Source organism: Camelus ferus, chromosome 7, assembly GCF_009834535.1.
Source record: "Camelus ferus isolate YT-003-E chromosome 7, BCGSAC_Cfer_1.0, whole genome shotgun sequence".
Lineage (NCBI taxonomy): Eukaryota > Metazoa > Chordata > Mammalia > Artiodactyla > Camelidae > Camelus > Camelus ferus.
In genome coordinates, this window is record NC_045702.1 from 58517721 (window position 1) to 58537517 (window position 19797).

Below are 19797 nucleotides of genomic sequence, written 5' to 3' on the forward strand. Positions count from 1 at the left end.
CTTACTTAAAACTGCACCCATTCCTATCCCTTCTCTGCTATTCTGAATGAACAGAGGACCCTTCTCTTGGAGATCAGCAATTTCTCCTAGGTAGTGAATTATAGCTGCTACCTTCTTTCTTCAACTGTTCTCTCTGAAGATACTTCTTGAATTATCCCATCTACCTGATAATGAGAAACTCTAGCTTTTCACTTGGTCCTTCCTCTAAACCTTACTTTGATCATAACCTCACAGTAAGCCATCATTTTTGGTTTTTCTTGTTTTGCCCAACAAGTATACAGAAAGAAAAGTCTTCTCATGCTGTGTTTACTTCCTCAGCCTGCATCACTGCTGTAATATACTTTATCATCTTTGCTGGTTTAAAGGGCACAGCAAAATAGAGGTGAGATGACGAGGCAGGTGGACAGGCTGGCCATCAGATAGTTCCATGGGAATGTGTTCTTTCTTAAAGTCATTGAACTTCAGCTTTTCCATCTATAAGTGAAGTATTCCAAGTGTCCAAGAATGATCAGATCTAGGTAGATAGACTCATGGTGACTAGATGCATACTGGCCTGACATTAAACCAAAATCCAACATGGCACTCTTACAAGTGAGAAATACTTGTATTCTAGAATTGTTTCTCAGAGGAGTGAGATGAAATCAGGACACTAATTAAGTGGCTAGTAGTACAGTAATCTGAACCAGAGTGGTAGTAGTAGAGAGACCAGAGAAAAGGTAAATGGACTTGGGATTTATTTTGATAGTAGAACTAAAATAATTTACTAATGGAGTAGATTTGGGAGAGGAGGAGGAAAAAGGTATGTAGGATGACTTTCCCCACACACACCTTGGATTTTTTTTTTGTTTGTTTTTTTTTTTTTTTTTTTTTGTAATTGAGCTAGATTATTCCTTGCTTTGAACTAGGGTTTTCCTGTTTTGAATTTAAACTCCATTCTTTTATCTTACACATTTCTTACCTTGTAAATGGAGGTAAAGTCACTCCCTCCACAATATTGCCCTCATGTCTCTCTTTGCACTGATGTTGTTCAGAACACTGATGACTCGTCCACTACAAATCCAGGGTTGACTTTTAGTCCCAGTTGCCAATACTCAGTGGAAACTGGGGTGATAGTTGTCTCTTCCCTTGCTTGTTAAAAGTCTTGTCTCACTGGTTTTGGGTCACGAGCCTCTCTCTCCTGATTCTCTCACCTTTCCCCTCTCATTTGATTATCTCTCTAGTCTTGACAGAGAGCTGTCAAAGCACAGAGCTATGCTTTGATTTTTCTCTTGTTTTTCAGGATGAAAATTCACTTCTCCAGTTTAACTGGCATGGCTTCAACACCAATTTCTGATGGTTTGAAAATCTATATGCTAATAGCTGTACTCATCATTGATCATGCAGTCATCATGTGCTGGCACATCTCTGATCCCTAAGTGTGTGCTGTCTTGTCTATACTGTGATGTAACATCACTATCCTTGTTTTCTAACGAGGGAGCAGATTCTATATGGTTAGGGATTTTGCCCAAGCTCACAGAGTCAGAAATTGGCAGACTTGGATTTTGAACACAGATGCATCTGTATCCTAAACTGTGATCATAGCAGTTGTGGTCTGTTGCCTTCCCAAATTCCTGCTCCTTCCAGCTCTACCCTTCCCCCTAAACTTAACAACACAAAACACCTCCTCTTTTTGTATCCTTTATTTTGCTTCATGATTTTGTCTTCCACAGAGTCTCCAAATCTAGAAACATCCTTGACTTCTTCCTCCCCATTTTCCCCTGTCAAATTGGTCTCCATGTCCAGCAGCATTTAGTTCATAGATGTCATGGCAAGAATGCATTGCTGACATCATCTCCTGCTTCCTAATTGATTTCCTGGGCTAGTCTTTCCATAACCCATTAGTCCTGCAAACTGTTACCAGATCCTTTTTAATCAATCTGATTCTGTCACTTTACTTAAAAACCTTTCTTAGCTCCTTGAGTCCTTGTTGCGTACAAATCTCTGTGGCACTCATCCAAGATCACTCACAATTGGCCTCACCTATATCTTCTGTTCAGATTTGTCTCTCACGTATGTGAATGATTATTTTTTCAGATGTATGTAGATGTTATATAAGGAGCAAAATACAGAGTAATTTCAAAGTATTGCTAAATTTATAGTGGCTTTTATCATTATGAATTTCTTAGTCAATGAGATTTTAAAGGTACCACTACATTCATATGGGGCACTTCAATTCTTTTGGTGTTAAAAAGAGTGTCTCACAAGTAAGAAAAGGCTGAGATCCACTGATTGGTTCTCCTTTATGATTGATCATCCTTTCATAAAAGCTTTCTTTGGGATTTTAGAATTTAATAATTTTAATGAATGTGATTAGCCATTGTAGTTTCAAGGTTGTGGACCTAGTAGCCAAGGTCATATCTGTGCTGAGTAACAGTGGGTGTGGGCATGGGTTTGCATGCGGTTACTAGCTCTAGGATTTTTGAAAAGAAGGGAGGAAATTAATTTTTATCTTTAATAGCTCATTGGAAAGAACTTTTAAATGCATCTATCCTTTATGGTAGACGTCACTGTGGAAATGGGAATGAAATGAAGGGGAAAAAAGTGGTATTTCATTATGATACTGTATCCAGTGCAGTGTGGTCTTCAGTTGTGTCTTATATTGAAAACAAGGGATGGACATTGTTTTCCATCCTGGTGCAGCCACCTGTGCTTCTGGCAGTATCGCCAGGGCAGCTGGCATATATAGATCATTCTCCTCATACAGAGGCCCTGTATAGTGAGAGGAGATTGGGCTCTGGAGTTGGACTTATTTGGGCTAAAACTTGTATACAAAATCGCCAAATGTTACACATCAGTTTTCTTTTCTTCTATGTAGGAACAAAGCCTATTTTGTAAGGTTATTGGGAGTTAAACAAGAGCATTGAACTTGAAAAGATTAATAAATATTGATTTCTCTTTCCCCGGCACCCTGGGCCCAAATAGCTGACTTCTATTCAGTGCTTAAAACTCTAGGGCTGGAGGAAACACAACCCTTATTTAGTCTAGTTCATTATTTCACAAATGTGAAAATACCAGGAGGCCATGCAAGATCTACTGGTCACATCATAAAGTTGTTATATAATTGGGACTAGACTGAGGAGTCTCCTCCTAGCCTAGTATTGTCCATCCATAGTAATGGAAAGTTGATCGCCAATCAAATGCTAACAAGATGTTGAATGGATTGCATTGTCATCCCAGTAATGGAAAGTTGATCTCCAAATGCTAATGAGATGTTGAATGGGTTGAATGGAACAAATAAGTGAAAATCTTCTTAATTCTGGACATGGGGCTGGCACTGCTGAATAGAATGATGAATAAACATATTTCCTTTATCTATAATGATTCCTAGAAATTTGTAACACTGGCTGTACACCAGAATAACCTGGGGAAGGTCTTCAAATTTATCCATGCCTGAACTTACCCAGAGTTTTTAATTCAGAATTTTAAAATTATTTTTGTCTGGAGTGCGACCCAGGTATTAGACATCAACACAACTAAATAAATATTATTTAGGATGGAATGATAACTATGAAGAAATGAGAAGTGCTTGGGAGCACAGAGGAAGGAGGGATTTACCTTGGGATCAAAAAGAAGGCTTTAGGAAACTTGCTGAAGAGTGATTCCAAATTATCTTACCCATCATCATATTGCTGGCATATTACTATATAAAACAGGGAGCTTCTGCATTTGTTTACATCTATTTTGGGAAGAATAATACCTTTTTTTGGTTATTAGACATTCAGTCTTTTGCCACCACCCCTGCCTCCATGCCTTAACTGTAATTGTTTGACTCATTTCTCTTCTTTTTCTTAGACAGTGTCAAATACAATACATGAAAGAGACATTTTGCTCCAAATATATTTGTTGAATATTTAAACCTTAAATATTGTATTGCATAAATAGCATAAATAGCCTATGGTCTATCACAACACGTACAACTGTAGTGGAAATCCTGGTCCTTGTACTACAACTGGCTTTTGTGATATGGAGTGGGGTGGGGATGGGTAGAGGGAGGATTGGTGGAGGGCACAGCTTGTGGTCCCAAGTGAACAAACTTGAAGAGGGCTAGTTAAAGGGGACTACCTACAATTGAAAGAAGTTGTGCTATTTATGCAATACAATATGTAAGGTTTAAAAACAATCACAGGGTTTGTCCAGGAGAATAAAACATAAACACTCTCTGAAGGAGTCCCGGTGTTTGTTCTGGAGAGCAGCAGACTAAGGAAACCTTGAGCTCTTACCTCTTAGGATATTTGATAAGACGTTCTGCTGACTTTGGAAGCTGCTTTTCTTCATGATCAACTTTCTCCCTTTGCAGATTGTAATCCACACACGTGTACCTACATATTTATGGATCTTTCTAGGGGGTATGGTGATTGACTATCACTTCCAGAGACACCTGGGGGAGGGGGCGTGGTTAGATGCAGAGGAGGGTCCTTCCACTGCGGTACTGGCTTGTTGGTTTGTTGGTCCACACCCAAGTCCTGATGTGATTGGTCCTGAGTCTCCATGATTTGCTTGAGGCTTCCTTGAGGTCATCACGCAGTCTGATGGAGCTGCCACAAGGTATGTTCTCTCTACCCTGTAGGCTAAAGATGCTGTATGTTTTTAGATTTTGGGGGCAGGGAAGAAGCAGGGAATATCATGATTGCAGGAGCCATGAAAGAAAAGCTGTATTTTCACATAGTACTCAGTATTATAACACCATTTTTTTGGAAACAGCATTATTAAAATATAATCCATATACCATAAAATTCACCAATTCAAAGTTTACAATTCAGTAGTGTTTAGTATATTCGTAGAGTTGTATAACCATCACCACAGTCAATTTTAGAGTATTTTCATCACCTCAGAAACACCACCTCCTAACCACTACTTCTCCCCAACCTGTGACCCCTGTCACTACCAGCCCTAGGAAACCACCAATCTTGCTTCTGTCTCTATTTTCCTATTATACTCTCTCTATTCTGGACATTATAGCGCCATTTAAAAGGAGCAAATTCCATAGACCAATGATTCTTTAACTTCTTTTTTAAATCATAGGACTCCTTTACACCTAGAAAATTACTGAGGAGCCCAGCAAGCTTTTGTTTATGTAGGTTATATGTGTCAACATATACAGTATTAGAAATTAAAACTGCGAAAAAAATTAAACCTTTATTCACTGGTTCACTTAAAAATAACAATAAAACTTTTACATATTAATGTAATGTTTGTATGAGAAATAATTATATTTTCTCCTCCAAAAAATTAGTGATGAGTGACATTTTCTGCATATTTTATAAATCTCTTTTATGTATGGCTTAGAAGAGAGCTGGATTCTCCTATCTCCTTCTTTTTTTCAGTCTGCTGGAATATGTTGTTTGGAATAAATAAATGAAGAGAATCTGACCCTATGCAGATGTAGTTGGAAAAGAGAGGAGTATTTTAGCAGCCTTTTTAGATAATTGTAGATATTCTTCTTTGATACCACACCAAACTTGACAAGTGGTAGTTTCTTAAAGGTTGGTTGTTATGTGGAATCTGAAATAATACCAATAAAATTTCACACTCTGGACACTCATGAGAGAATGAGTGAAAGCGTCAGATGATGTCTTAGTATTGTTAAGAAAATACTTTTGACCTCATGGACCTACTGAAAGTATATCTTTGAAGACTATATTTTGAGAATTGCTGCTATAGCCCAAAGATAATGATGATTTAACATGCATCTGGCAGGGATGGGACACCATTCTTAAACCTTGAGCTGAAGAAGATTGATAGAAAATTGAGCTGGGTAAAGCATCAATAAACAGGCCATCCATTTTTAAGGGGTCATATAGGAAATATGTAAGAAGCAGGAAGAGTAACTAGACAGATTCAGTTTATAATCCTCCCTCTGAAACAAAGTCTTTTTGGACAGAAAACCCTCAGGAATAGAGCTTATCCATAGTATTGACGAGGAGGCATGCAGAAGGGACTTAGGGAAGACCTGCCATAAGGCACCAAGAAGTCCTACCCTGAACTCACACATCCCTGCCCTGTACTTCACCTCTGCCATTATGAAGGTCTCTGTTGTTTCACATCCCCCCAAATTACACAAACAGTTTTGTAAAATGAAACTCACACTCGGGATTTATATTAAGACTTCATTGCTTATCAAACTGCACCACAGGAAAGAAAGGAGTACACACCAGTCAAAAGCCGAAGATCACCCTAATGAACTGTCAGTTCTTGATAGAAAATTATAGTTGCTGAAAAATCTTGAGCTGGGTTTTGATGAAAGCTATCCTTAGGCATAAAATAGTGTATTCAGGCTTTTCCATTAGCCTGATAAGGTTCAAGCTCTCTGTTCCTTTAGGCGCAGTGATGACCACCTTGTATGAAAGATCCACTCAAGACAAAAGCAACCATATTTCAGGGATAGGATACGGTGGCCCTTAGAGAAGACATCAATCAGAAACCAATGTCTGATCATAAGACTGTTTAGAGATCAGCCTCAGGTGCCATCCCTAAGGATACAGGCAAGAGGGCTTACTGGATTCCCAGTTCTGTCAAAATTGTTGTTCAGTCCCCAGTGTTCATGTCCCCTCATTTTCCAGTCCAATGATACAATTTTAGTTTTAGTCTTCCCTACTCCCAGTATTGATGCTATTGGCCTATCCCATGACTGTGGCAACAATTTCCTCTTCTCTTTCTAGTTCACCACTCTACATGGACTTCTCTCAAATCTCCCTTTCTTATATATCATATATTTGTTAATATATCACCATTCATACAAAGATAGGCATTTCGGAGTCAAACTAGAATCCTTCTGCTCCTTCATTTTCCTCATCCTTTTGGCTCCATGTCCTATAGAACTTACCCCCAGAGATGTCTGGACATCCCTACTGCTACCTCCATCACCTGTCACCTCCTAAGTAGTCTCCTTGATTTTAGTCTCTCCACATTACAGTTCCATTCTACATTTTACTACCTTCTTAATTTTTCTAAGAAGTATCTTTCAAGCACCATGTTAGTAGCTCTTTTATTGTTTTACACAAAGGCAATGAATTTTAATATCTGGTCAAAATATCACAAAGCAAAACATCATGGCAGTTTAATGGTGTATTGGGTATTCTTAAATTTTATCTTCTGCTATTTAACCTTTGAACTGTACTTAGGATGTGAGCAGAGGCAGATGTTACCTTTTGGAAATTATGAGAGAAAACTGAGGGCTAGAGGGCTAAACATGAGGATTTCTGTTTTTCCCATTCTGAATTATAATGCTTGAAAAGAGACTCCTTGTAAGTAATGTACTGAAGTGAAGAGAAACAAGGAAACAGTTATCTAGGCTAAGTGTCAACCCATATAAAATTTAAATAGTGGGCTCTGCGCTGAAGGCATAAACATTTGGATATGCATATAAGTTAACTTGTGATCTAGTTGTGTTTTTCAGCTTGTGGGGCATAGATCCTGGATTGTTTGGGAATTACATAAGAGGGAATTGGTGAATGTGGATGCTGCTGTCTCACTTGATTGAAATTAATGTAATCGATACATCTATAACATGATTTTCAAGTGAATGTAATGGTTAATGAAATATAAGTTTAATGTGTGACCAAAGTCATAGTAGGTTGTTTCATTATAAATTTTGCTATCAATGGATACTAAGTTACAACCAGTCTCACATAAATGGTTTAATTTTTAAGTTAGGAAGTACTCCACATGCTTGAACAGGTTAATAAGCATTGATTTAGTTGATAAGCATTTAAAAACTTTACAGTTTTTAAAAGAATTTCAAATGAAAACACTGAAATGGAGATGGATGTAGTATTGTGGAATTTCTGAAATATGTAGGCTTACAATATACATTTGGGAATCATCAGCATGTAAGCTTTTGTAAGGTCATCATACTGGATTAGATTGCTGTAAACTTTTGTAAGGTCATCATACTGGATTAGATTGCTGAGTGAATAATCAGTATAGATTTTAAAAAGTAATCAGAGAGTCTAAGGACTGAGCCATAGGGATATATTAAGGGATTAAGATAGTGATAAGGATCCAGCTAAGGAGGCAGAGTGGCTAGTGAAAAAGAGAGGAAAATCAAAATAATATACATCCTGAAAGTTAAGCATTTAAAGGGCAGACAAGGATTAACTATCAAATGTGGCTAATAGGTAGACTAATGTGAGGACTGAGAAATGACCATTGGATTTTACAATGCAAGGGTGACTGATGACTCTGACAATAGTAGTTTTGGTGGAATGTGAGAGAGAAGTCCTTCTGGAGTGAGTAGGAGAGTATAGAGGAATACTGGAAATGGGGAACTTCGATCAACCATTGGAAGAGTTTTACTGCGACAATTAAAAAGCGAGATGGAGAAGTAGACAGAGGAAGGAGATATAGAGTCAAGAATTTCTTGTTGTTCTTAAGATGAGAGAAATAATAGCATGATCACATGCTGAGGGGAAAGTTCCCGGAGAGAACCACTTCAGCTGTGTTAATACCACTAATTAGCCCCTTCCTATTGTTAAGGTGAATTATATTCTCTTTCTTATAATTATATATCTATTTTAAATAATTAAGCCTTCAAACTTCTAGGAAAGCTGAATGCTATCTCAGGGTACTGCCTCTACACTTTCTTTCCTCAAAGTACTGTTTGTTCAGCTCAAGAGAGGCAATCTCAGTAAGAGATCTAATGGTTAATTTTCTGCTCTGCTTAACATGATGATTCTCATCCATCCTCCTACTTGTTGCAACTCTTCCATTGGCTTCCAGGCCACTCCTCTTCTCCTGACTCTCCTTTCTTCTTCCTCTACACCTTCTCAGTCTGTTTTGCGTGCACCTGCTCTGCCTGCTTGTCCAGAGTCAGCATCTCCAAGGTGCTGCTTACCTGTTCAGTAACCTATGTTATAAAAATGGCATCTGACATATGCTGAGAATTTACTATTAAGTTCCAGGCACTTTGCTAAGTTCTGTAACTGCCTTATCTCATTCAACCCACATCAAACACTTCTCTGAGTATTACTCTCCTCATTTACAAATGGGGAAGTTTATGTTGAGTAAGTCTCTAAATCTTACCCAATTGCATGGAGTTAGTAAATGGGAGAACTTTGATGGAACTTATTGCCTGTCTTTTGCTATAACTACTCTGTTTTACTATCTTCTAAAACTCTAATTCAGATCTCCTTAGTTTCAGACTGGTACATCCATGTAACTGCCTAATGGATGTAGATTAGTCATTTTTATGTTAAAAGCTATTAAACTAAACTCAGTGCTGTCACTCATTCCAACCCCTCCTCTACCCTACAAATGTCCCTATTCTAATATCTCCTTCTCTGATACTCTTTATTTCCTGTCATGGTTTCTCCTCCAATCCATTCCCCAAGTTTAGAACGTTCTGGATTTCCCCTCTCCCTCACCTGCATTATCTGTGGTCTCCATGTCCATTGGTCTCTGCATCCCAGAGCTGCGGACATCCTTCTCTGCTTTCTAACTGACCTCCTGCTGCTGCTCTCCATTGCAGTTGGTTCTCCCCACAGCTGTCAAGGCTGGCTCCCAAAAAAGTCAATTTGATTATTCCACTCCACTTAGAAACCTCTCATGGCCCTTGTCACCTCCATTGTCACTTCCATTCTACTTATATCACTCTATAATTGTCCTTATGCACCTTGCTTACCAGAGACATCATGAACACAGGTGAAGTTTTATATTTCAAGATATACGTGGATGCTCTTATGCTGAAGGAAATAAAATAACTTTTAATATCTTTGCTGAATTTTAAGTGGTGTATCATTTTTCTCAATCGATGGGAAACTAATATACAACTATTGTCATGTGGGATTGCTCGATTTTTGACACTGAAAAATATATTCTTATTCATAACTACATACCAAATAAATTACTTTTGTGTCAAAGCTCTTGTTTAAACTAATATTCTCAGCTAGAGCTGTTCTCTGGCCATGAATTCTGAAGATAGGGCATATTAATTTTACATACTAAACTTTGATAAAGTTTGAGGGACAGAATGGGGATGGGGAAGTGGGGTGGGGAAGTAGGGATGGGGAAATATGGGGATCCTCACACCAGGGTCTTTCCAAAACAGGAACTCTGGTCCTTTGCTAGCTGCCAATAAAAAATGCAAATGAAGACTGATAGAAAAATCATACTTAGTAATATGCTATATTTTAATGTAGCACAACCTGGATCTCAGTTGTGTCCTGAAATAAAAAGGACAGTCCTCTTATATAGCTCAGTCTCTCAGACAAGAGGCCATGTCGATGGGTAGAGAATGGACTCTGGGTTCAGATCAACTTGAGTTCAAATCCTGGATACACTCCTGGATAACTGGGTGATCGTGTTTAAGTCCTGTCCTGCCTCTGAGTCTCAATTATCTTTAAATGGTGGGAAATCTTATTTACAATGTAAATATAAGGGTTTCTTGGATGAGAAACACTTGTTAATCTTTACTCTTACCATGAAATGCTCTAAGTAGCTCACATCTATTTAGTTTTAACAGTTAGAACTGTAAGACTAGAAGAAACATCAAAGTTTATTTCAGTCTCTTGTTTTACAGATGCAGAAACCCAAGAAGATTAAGAGACATACGATACACTATTTGTGTATCTGGGACTAGATCTCAATATTCTAGTTTCCTAACCTAGCACTGCTAACATGCTTTGAGGGGACTATTAGGAGCTCACAGCTGGGTAGGAGACTCTTACCTTAGCTCAGTTACCAATATTATAAGGCTGGAACATCAGCTATAAGAGAAGTGGGAGCCACAGGAAGGAAGGATTCGTTTTCCTGAGGACCACAGGAAAGCTTCATCACATCTGTTACAGTGACTGGGGAACATTCTACTCTTCTCACTTATTCTGCTCCAGTTCACCATTTAGTAATTCAGGTATTCATGCAGTAACAAGTCTGCCAGGTAGTATTTGAGTCGATCTGAAAAGTCAAAGAGTTTACAATTAAAGGATGAGGGAGAAATAAAATGTAGAAGAGGATGGTAATAACAAGTAGTGATTATATCCCTAAAAGAAATGCAAACAAATACAGAAGCACCATCTCTTATATAACAGTAAACTGGGCAACCTTTGAATACAGGGTTGAGACTCATTCCCCTACTTGTAAAATAAAGAACCAGTTGATGTTTTTGTTTGTTTGTTTGTTTGTTGCTTATTTTTTATTCAGAGTCATTTCTTTCTTACTATCTGGCACATAGGTACAGCTTTAATACTTTCCTCCCATTATCTTCTCATACTTGGTATTCATTCCCCTTCCTCCCAGCCTCTTCTCTAAGGTGGACTTTTCCTGGCAGCAACAAGCACTTTCAGAAATGAGGTCATGTCCAGTCTGCATTCACATGCCAGAAAAGCAGGTGTGGAGGTGGGAGCAGGGAAGATGGACTTTAGGGGAGGTCATAGGGAAAGCTGAGGGCAGCTGAGCATCCTCACTCTACCTCTATACCTCTCTCTTCCAGACCTCAAGGCACTCTGGTAAATTGGATAATTTCAGTCACCTAGAAAGGCCATATCCCTGCTGCCCACCTCCCACTGGACTGTGCCTTGGAGCTTTTTGAGTGGAACTGGATGAAGAGAGCCCAGGGGATACCATGGGGATGGTACCCATCATGGTTCCCGAATTTGCCCCTACCCTTTGCTGACTCCCAGATGTCATACAGATGTTTCTTCCAGAAGCGAAATGAATGAAAGCCCACAGAGAAGTGTGATTTGCATGGTTACATGCATTGCTCAAACCTTATTGTAATTCCAATAATAGAAATTATAAAAAAGAAAAGAATGGCCCCAGAATCCCACCCCTTTAGCCAGGATAACAACTGTCTTTTTGTAAAAAGGACAATTTCTACTCTATTTGTATCCTTTGTATAATTTGCAAGATTTCAAGTCACGAATCAATGTTTTTTAACCTTGGCTCATTTGAATCACTAAGGTTGTTTTTAAAAGAGGTAGACAATCATGCCCACCTTGCCCTATACAATCAGAATCTCAGGAATCTGTGTTTGTAAAATGACTCCCAGGTCAACATTCTCAGGTTGAAAATAACAGCAGTTGCTGCATTTAAAAACATTATTTTTTTAAAAAATTTGAACTAAAATTCATGTATCATAAAATTCACCATTTTAAAGTACACAATTCAGTAGCATTTACTACATTCACAGTGTTGTGCAACTAGCGTCTTTCTGCAGAGCTTTTTGAGTTACATCTGCTAACATTATGTAAAGCAGAAAGTTACACTAGTCTAATAAAATCTAACAAAGTTATTTTTTTCAAACTGGTAAGTATTTTCTTATGATTTATGTTACTTCCACCCCCAGTCTTGTGAGGTGCAGTTGTAGAAACGTCAGAGTAGTGAGTAGTTCACCTTTCCAGGTCTGGAGGAGTGAGCAGGGCTGCACGGGGTCCTTTCTGCAGTAACTGATATAAGGATCAAGGTAAGTCCAGTAATAACAATAGCTGACATATTTTGGCCTTTTGCTGTGTTCCAGCTACTCTGCTAGTTCTCTAATCCTCTCATTATTTCTAAACCTCCCAACAAATCTGCAGAAGTTCTCTGTTTTGCGTCTGGCAACTGAGGATCAGAGATTTGCCCAAGGTCATGCAACTTGAAAGTGATGTGATGCAGCGGGGATTCTGTTTGATCTGTAGGATTCCACTGCCCACCACAGTTCTCTCTCTCAGTTGTTATTCTGATTAATGGCCCTTTCCAGTAAGTTATTAACTGTTTAAAGTAGACACTCTTATTTTTCAGCTTTACCACTGTTTTCTTATACCTCTTTTATCCACTAGTCTTCTTGTATGTTGGACTAAATAAATGTTTCATTGGATCATTGGAAGAGTAGGTGGTTCCCAGTTTTATGAAATTCGTAGTTTTTCAAAACACATATGTACACAATCCATGTTAATATTCCCTTTTTTTTGTTTTACTGAGGGTAAGTAACAGATTCTAGAGTGACAAATAGCATCAGGAGAGACTAATTTTTAAGGAACTTGGCACTTCTAGAATTTTCCATATTATTGCTTAATCTGCTGACTTAAATGTTGGTGTCAGGAGGATTTTCTGTGATCTTGGAAGGGAAGTATGGGATATAGAGGGAAAGAGCCGAAGGTCTATTTCAAACTGCATTTCAACACCTGATTGAAAATATCATAACTATTAGATTAAACAGCAGAGAAACAGAATTATTAGCTGCTGCAAAAACCTGCAGCTGTCATTTCCAGGACAGGGCAAAGGTTCAAAGGAGGCTCCAGCTCCAGTTTTGTCCCACTCTGACTCCATCCTGTACCTTGAGAGCTCACCTGTGCAAGTGGAATCTGAATTCCTGCCTGAGTGGGCAAGTTCACAGACATTGGAAAGCTCAAGTGTGGGGCCCACAGTAACAATGTCACTACTGCTGACCCATAACCCACCAAGTGTTTAGGAAAATGATAACCATGTGCCCTGCTCTGGAAGCATTTTCTATTTTGGGGAGTGAAATGGCTTGTAAACTAGTTGGTGCTATGTAAGATGTGGGTCACGGCATCTTCAGAAGCTTTGGAATTACGGACAAAGGTTGACAAATTTGAATGGTTTTATGGCATTTTCTGTAGACTTAATAATATATTTTACTTGTCAACAAATATTAATTTTACAAAGGTATATGGGTTGAATAAAATGCAACTTTATTTTAAGATATTATTAACATTAATGAAGCTTTTTATTATTATGCACTTTTTTTAGTCAGTGAATACTCAAGGATAGCTACTATCGCGTAGTTGTCTAACGACTATGCTTTTTTATTCTAGAAAAAGAGACCCACTTACAAAAAAAAATTTGAGGAAAACCAATTTATTTGATATTTAAAAGAACTTTAAATATTTTCCTTTAATTAGTGCTCTCAGGGCCGAACAAGGACAATTTTGTGTTGCTGATTACATTTTGGGGATGGGAAGCTAGCCTAAAAGTTTCACCTGACAGAGGAGGATTTTATTCTAATTCCTCAGTGACTGAGGTCAAGCAGAAAATTTTGAATACTCCCAGGCTGCACTTTCCCCAGAGTTAGGTTTTAGTACAGGGTCGGGTGAGATGTGGGAACATAGGCCAACATAAATTAGTTTTCATTTGCATCCAAGAATAGAGGATAATAATTGTTTTTCGCTCTAGTTAAATCTACTGTGCCCTCAGTACATACAGGGTAGGGGTCTGATAGGAAGCAGGTGGCACCTGCCAATTGGGACTACCTAGAGAAATGTTGGCAGGGTTTAGGAAAAGCAGGATGGTCCAGCATCCTAGGGCTTGGCCTGAAAGGGGAGAGGAGGAAGCAGTTCCTGGAACCAGTAGAAAAGGAGGAACAGAGAGGGTCATTGGGTAGGAGCTGTGGCTTTCAGGAGATGAGCTTTGTGATAGGGGAGCCAGGGAAAGAAAGGCCCTGAGCCTTCTCCCTCCAATCATCTGCATTTCCTCGAAGTGTCTCCCTTTGAACACTCCCACAGGAAGAGGAGGGCAGGGAAACCAGGGCACTAACCTGAAGGATGGCAAGTGGCTCTAAAGGGCCCAGGGAAAGATACCGAGCACCATCAACCACACCTGATAACATATCAAATACCTGTCTTCCTCTACCCGGACAGGGTGGAAATGGAAATGGGATTTATATAGATTATGATTCAATTCTTTATGGTTTAATTCACACAGTGTATGTTTGGCTAAATCCCTCAATTTCTCTGAGTCTTGTCTTACATTTGTAAAATGTGGATAGAAGTCTTACTTTCCCAGGTTGGTCTCAGGTTTGAGATGTTATATAGAATAGGATATAGCAAAGTCTGTTTAATGCTGAGAAATTTAGCGCAATAAGTAACTTTAGAACTTAGTCTCTATCATTTTTGCTTTTGCGGATCAACTACTTAGTGTCCACTGCATGGTCAGTGCTTAGGGAATTTATATTCTTAAGCAGTTATTGAACTAGTTGGGAATGTAGTATATAAGGGTTTCAAACCTGTATCATTGACTGGAGTCTGATCTGAGTATGTCTTGCACATGTAATTTTACTAATTCTCTATTTTGGTGCTTATGTGACTAATAAAATACAAGTTTACTTTAGAGTGTTATGAAGTCATGGTGCCTTGTTTATTTTTATCATGGTGGTATATTTTCTCAGTCAAAAGGATACTAAAGCACACTATCTTTTTGTGGGGGCAGGTCAAGAATACCTTTTTTTTTTTTTTTTGCAATTTTAAAAGGAATCTTTGTACTTAAAGTGTTTAGGGGCCACTGATCTCTTTTAGCTTCATGTAGCAACACTGCTTAGATTTTATAAAGAAATAGTAGGTCTTAAACATCTTTTTCTGAGGATGAATCTTTCCCTGTTCTGCATAATAATTCTGAGGACAGTACTGGTACCAGTTCAACAATGCCTTTAAAATGGAGAGTCTCCTCTTTCAAACTCTCAGTGTAGATAATAAATAGGAAAAAAAGTCTAATTTTAGGGTAATTCTCCAATATAGGAATGGGACTGAAATCTGGAAAAGAAAATATACTTAATCCTGAATAGGAATCATTCATGTTTGGGAAAAATAAGAGAGGCTATATGAGCCCCTTCTGTCAGTGCTCTTCTGTCAGTGTCTCCGGAACAATCCAGAAATCCAGACCTTCTTGTCCTTCTATTCCACAGGTGGAGTGCGATGAGAAGAAAACAGCCTGTGGATCCAGACAAACCTGGTTTCACATCCTGAATCTGAAGTATTAGGTGTGCAAATGTGAGTAATTTACTTCTAACTGGGTCTAATGTAAAAATATCCAGATTGCAAGATTATTTTGAGTTTCAGTGAGAAAGCTGGTATTGTGGGGATGAAAAATAATTTCCCTCTTTTGATGCTATGGCTCTACAGAACTCCCATCACTTTAGTACTTAGAATTTCAGGACTGGAGGGACTCCCGGTAGTCTCTAACTTCTTTATTTTAAAGATAGAAATCTAAAGGGGTTATAGGACACATCTATGGTCATCTAAGTAGTTAGTGGTAAAATTCAGACTGGAATTCAGTCCTTTTCTGAAATTGAAATTTGTCAGCCACCAAATGTAATGAGTTATCGAACTGAGCTGAATACATGTTTGAGAATCTACCTAATGGTAGGTATCCACTGAGCAGACCCTGGGACTCAAAAGGTGAAGACATTGACACAACCAACAAGGTGACAATCTGAGCGTGAATACAATCACATCACAAGTTTGATACAAATACACTGAGTTATGTATGTCCAGAGGAAGGAGAAATTTAACTCTGCCCGAGGTGGAAGAACCTAATGAAATCTACCTTGTATTTAATAGAAGGCGGAGACCCTTCCAGCTAATCCCATCTGCCTCACTGTTTATTTAACAAATATATGTGAATCCACAGCTAAGTATCAAATGCTCTCTGGCAGTAAGGAGGGGTAGGTACTTCTAAAGACTTTGCAATTAAAGATATGAAGGAGATGTGCTGTAGAGGGGATGTGGCAATCAAAATTGATGATGATTTCCTTAAGAATGAACCAAGGGCAGAAGATTAATGAATTGTCAGACCCCAGGTAAGTTCGTCACAGCTGTCAGTAGGTCACCTGGCCAGACGTCTGAGGCTATCCTTCAGCAGGTGCACTAACACTTTAAGAAGCTGGAAACAGAGCATTTCCTCCGCCCCTCTCGCTCTGCATCCTGTCCTGCCCTGCCCATCCGCTAGCGCCTTCACGCCCTGCGGGCCACGCCCCTGCGCGCTGGTTGGTCCTCGCAGACATGATGAAACTTCCCGCACGCATTACAGGAGCCAGGCGGCTATAAAGTAGGTGGTGAGAGGAGGCTCGCCCCCGCCGGCAAGCAGCTGTCCCGGAGCGTCTTGCCCACCCAGGTGAGCCCGGCAGCCGCCGTTCTCAGCGCCCTCTCTTCGTGCCACGGGGCTTCCCTGGGAGGGGCGGAGGATGCGCTGCACTTAGCCAACCCGACTGGTGGGTAGACGCAGATGCCGGCGCCCGCGGATGCTGTGGCTCCTGCCGGGCAAGGGGGCGGGGCCAATTGTTGCGCACCTGGGAACCAGCTAGGGAGGAAAGACCTCCGCTGTCGTCTCGGAGGGAGGGATCGAGCGACCTTCAGAAGAGAGGCCTGGCCTCTCCGGATAGAAGGCGGCGGAGGCTTAAGCTGGCTCCTGTAAATTTTATTATTTTTAATTATATTGCGCCGAAGCCTGCGGAAATTTTCGCACTTCGGGGGTCTTGCAGCGGGCCAGCTGGAGGATGCACGTGGCCTGGGTGCAGTCGGGAGTCGCGGAGCGACGCGGTCGCTGGACCGTGGTCCAGCGTGGAGGGTCTCCGGGGCTGTAGGTCACGGTTTCGGGCATCAGTACTTATCCTTCACTTCCGGCTCATCCCCTTCACCTAGCTACCCCTCCCCCGTCTCTGTGGACTGCAAGACTCAACAAGTGTCTTGCCGAGCAAATCCTGCCAACAGGCGGCGAAATATGGGAAAAGGCGAAAGAAACTGCCATGCCTTTTCTCAGTAGATACCTATTTTATAGGGCTGGCTTCAGATTAATGTTACTATTTTGAATGAAGGAACAGTTTGCTTCTCGGCCTGTGGCCTACTTTGTTTCTTCACTGTCCATTGCCCCTGGTGCTTGACAAATAATTTAAAAGCACTGTTAACTCTTTTTTCATTGATTGGCCGTATTACTTTAAGATTTATTAGAAATAACTTAGGTCTTGAACCCGACCAGGAGTTGGTTGCTGAGATCGTAAACTTCACCATACCACTTGAGTTTTACGTTAGGTATTAGTTTAAGAAATTAAATTCCCTGAAGCAACCCTCTCCAGTTGGTAGCCCTAGCGACACGTAACTGTTAAGAACTTGAAATGCTGGCTAGTCCGAATTAAGATGTGCTGTAAGTGTTGTAAGTGCTGTGAGTGTTTAATATAGAAAAGCAATATAAAATATCTTGTCAATGTTTTTTATACTGACTACATGTTGAAATGATTTTCAGTACATTGTCTTATAATAAAGTATATTTAAAATTTCACCTTTTTCTCTTTACTTTTTTAATGGAACGCCTAGTATATTTAAAATTGCACGTTTCTACTGGACAGCTGTGATCTAGAAGTTTACAAGGGAATATGGAAAATTACTGGGAGAGGTCACAGCATTAGGAAAAAGTATTGCTAAGTAGGACCTTCGCAAGTAAGATTGAACCCAATAAAAATAATAGGTGATAGTTTTAATTTGCTTTTTCCTGCTGAAGAAGTAAGTGTGAAGTAAGTGTTTCACAACCGTTTGTTGCCCTTCTTTCCTCTCCAGTTTAATGCTTGGTGTGTGTTTCTACAGTAGGCTTAGTGGGATTCACTCAGCAGCATTAGGATGACTTAGGTAAATGATCAGCTAATCACCTTATGTGATGTTCAAAGCCCTTTCCCAGCCCATTTTTCATTGGTATAGAGTCAAAGATGGATGGCTTATCAATAGTCATCTCACTTGAATCTCAGTGAATTTTCCACTAAATCTCAAAGTAAATATAGACATTCCTAGTTTCTTTGTGCTTAGCTTTATTGTGCTTTGCAGATTCTGCTGGGATTTTGTTTGTTTGTTTTATTATTTTGGGTTTTTTTCCTTACAAATTGAATGTTTTTGGCAACCTTGCATTGGCTCCATTTTTTCCAACCCCATTTGCTCATTTTGTGTCTCTGTCACATTTTGGTAACTTCAAACTTTCATTGTTATTATATTTGTTATGTCTGTGATCAGTGATCTTTGATGTTACCATTACAAAAAGATTACAACTTGCTGAAAATGCTCGTTAGCATTTTTTAGCAATAAACTATTTTTTAAAGTATGTATGTTGCTTTTTAAGGCATAATGCTATTACACACTTAATAGACAATGTTATAGTGTTAACATAACTTTTATATGTACTGGGAAACAAGAAAATTCCATGTGACTTGCTTTATTACAGTGGTTTGGAACCAAACTTTATATCTCTGAGGTATGCCTGTATCTCATTATAGGTTATTTTGTGAATTGCATGGAAGGGGCTGTATAGGATTTGTGTGATACTTCATTTCCAAGTTGTCTGAGTTAACATCATTTTCCATTAATTTGATCTGGTCTCATTAAAAGGCCAAACAAAGCTTTGGTTCATTTAGATACAAATGAAATATCTTCAGAGGATTGCTTCAAGTGATTGTAACTTGAATATATATTTTTTTATTGATGGCATTTGCCCTAATTATCGAGCAATTTGCTATAAATTTGCATTTAAAATACCAAAATAGTTTCCAAGTTACAGATATTTTGGTAAAATAACTGTTTTGCTCTGGCAGCATTCAAATAAGATAGCTGTTTATTTCACAGTTGAGAATTGAATTTGAAGTTGCAATATAATTAACTTGTAGGAAGTATCTATTTGCTTCTTGACCTATAGGGATGATCCTAGTTGTTTTTCAAAGATGTCACTGTGTATATCCCACCTACTTTGCTTTTTTACTGACCATGGCAGCTTTGAGACAAAAGTGTTTGAGAACATTTTTGCCTTTTTTTTTTTAGGGGAAGAGGTAACTAGGTTTATTTGTCTACTTATTTTTTAGGTGGAGGTACTGGGGATTGAACCCCAGACCTTGTGCCTGGTAGGCAGGCACTCTTACCACTGAGCTATCTCTTCCCCTGAGAACATTTTTGTTGTTTAGAATATTTTGATGGTGAACATTTTGAATCTCTGTCAACTTAAAATGCTTTGGCTTATAAAGCCAGGATATCAGATGATATTGCTTTCTCTTTTCACTTTAGAATTTCTTTTATCATGTTTTAA

The 19797-nt window shown here is 39.1% G+C and overlaps 1 protein-coding gene across 3 annotated transcripts in view; it reads left to right on the forward strand.

Moving 5' to 3' along the window:
- ASNS (asparagine synthetase (glutamine-hydrolyzing)) overlaps window positions 1-19797 on the forward strand; it is a 120824-nt gene that overhangs the window by 86220 nt on the left and 14807 nt on the right. The window contains exon 4 of one of the 3 annotated variants that reach the window (XM_014557504.2): window positions 15650-15734. The gene's annotated coding sequence lies outside the window, so the exon portion shown is untranslated. Of the gene's footprint in view, window positions 1-15649; window positions 15735-16741; window positions 16858-19797 lie in introns of those variants that run through there. The other 2 variants (XM_032483966.1, XM_032483967.1) reach the window with 2 other exon arrangements.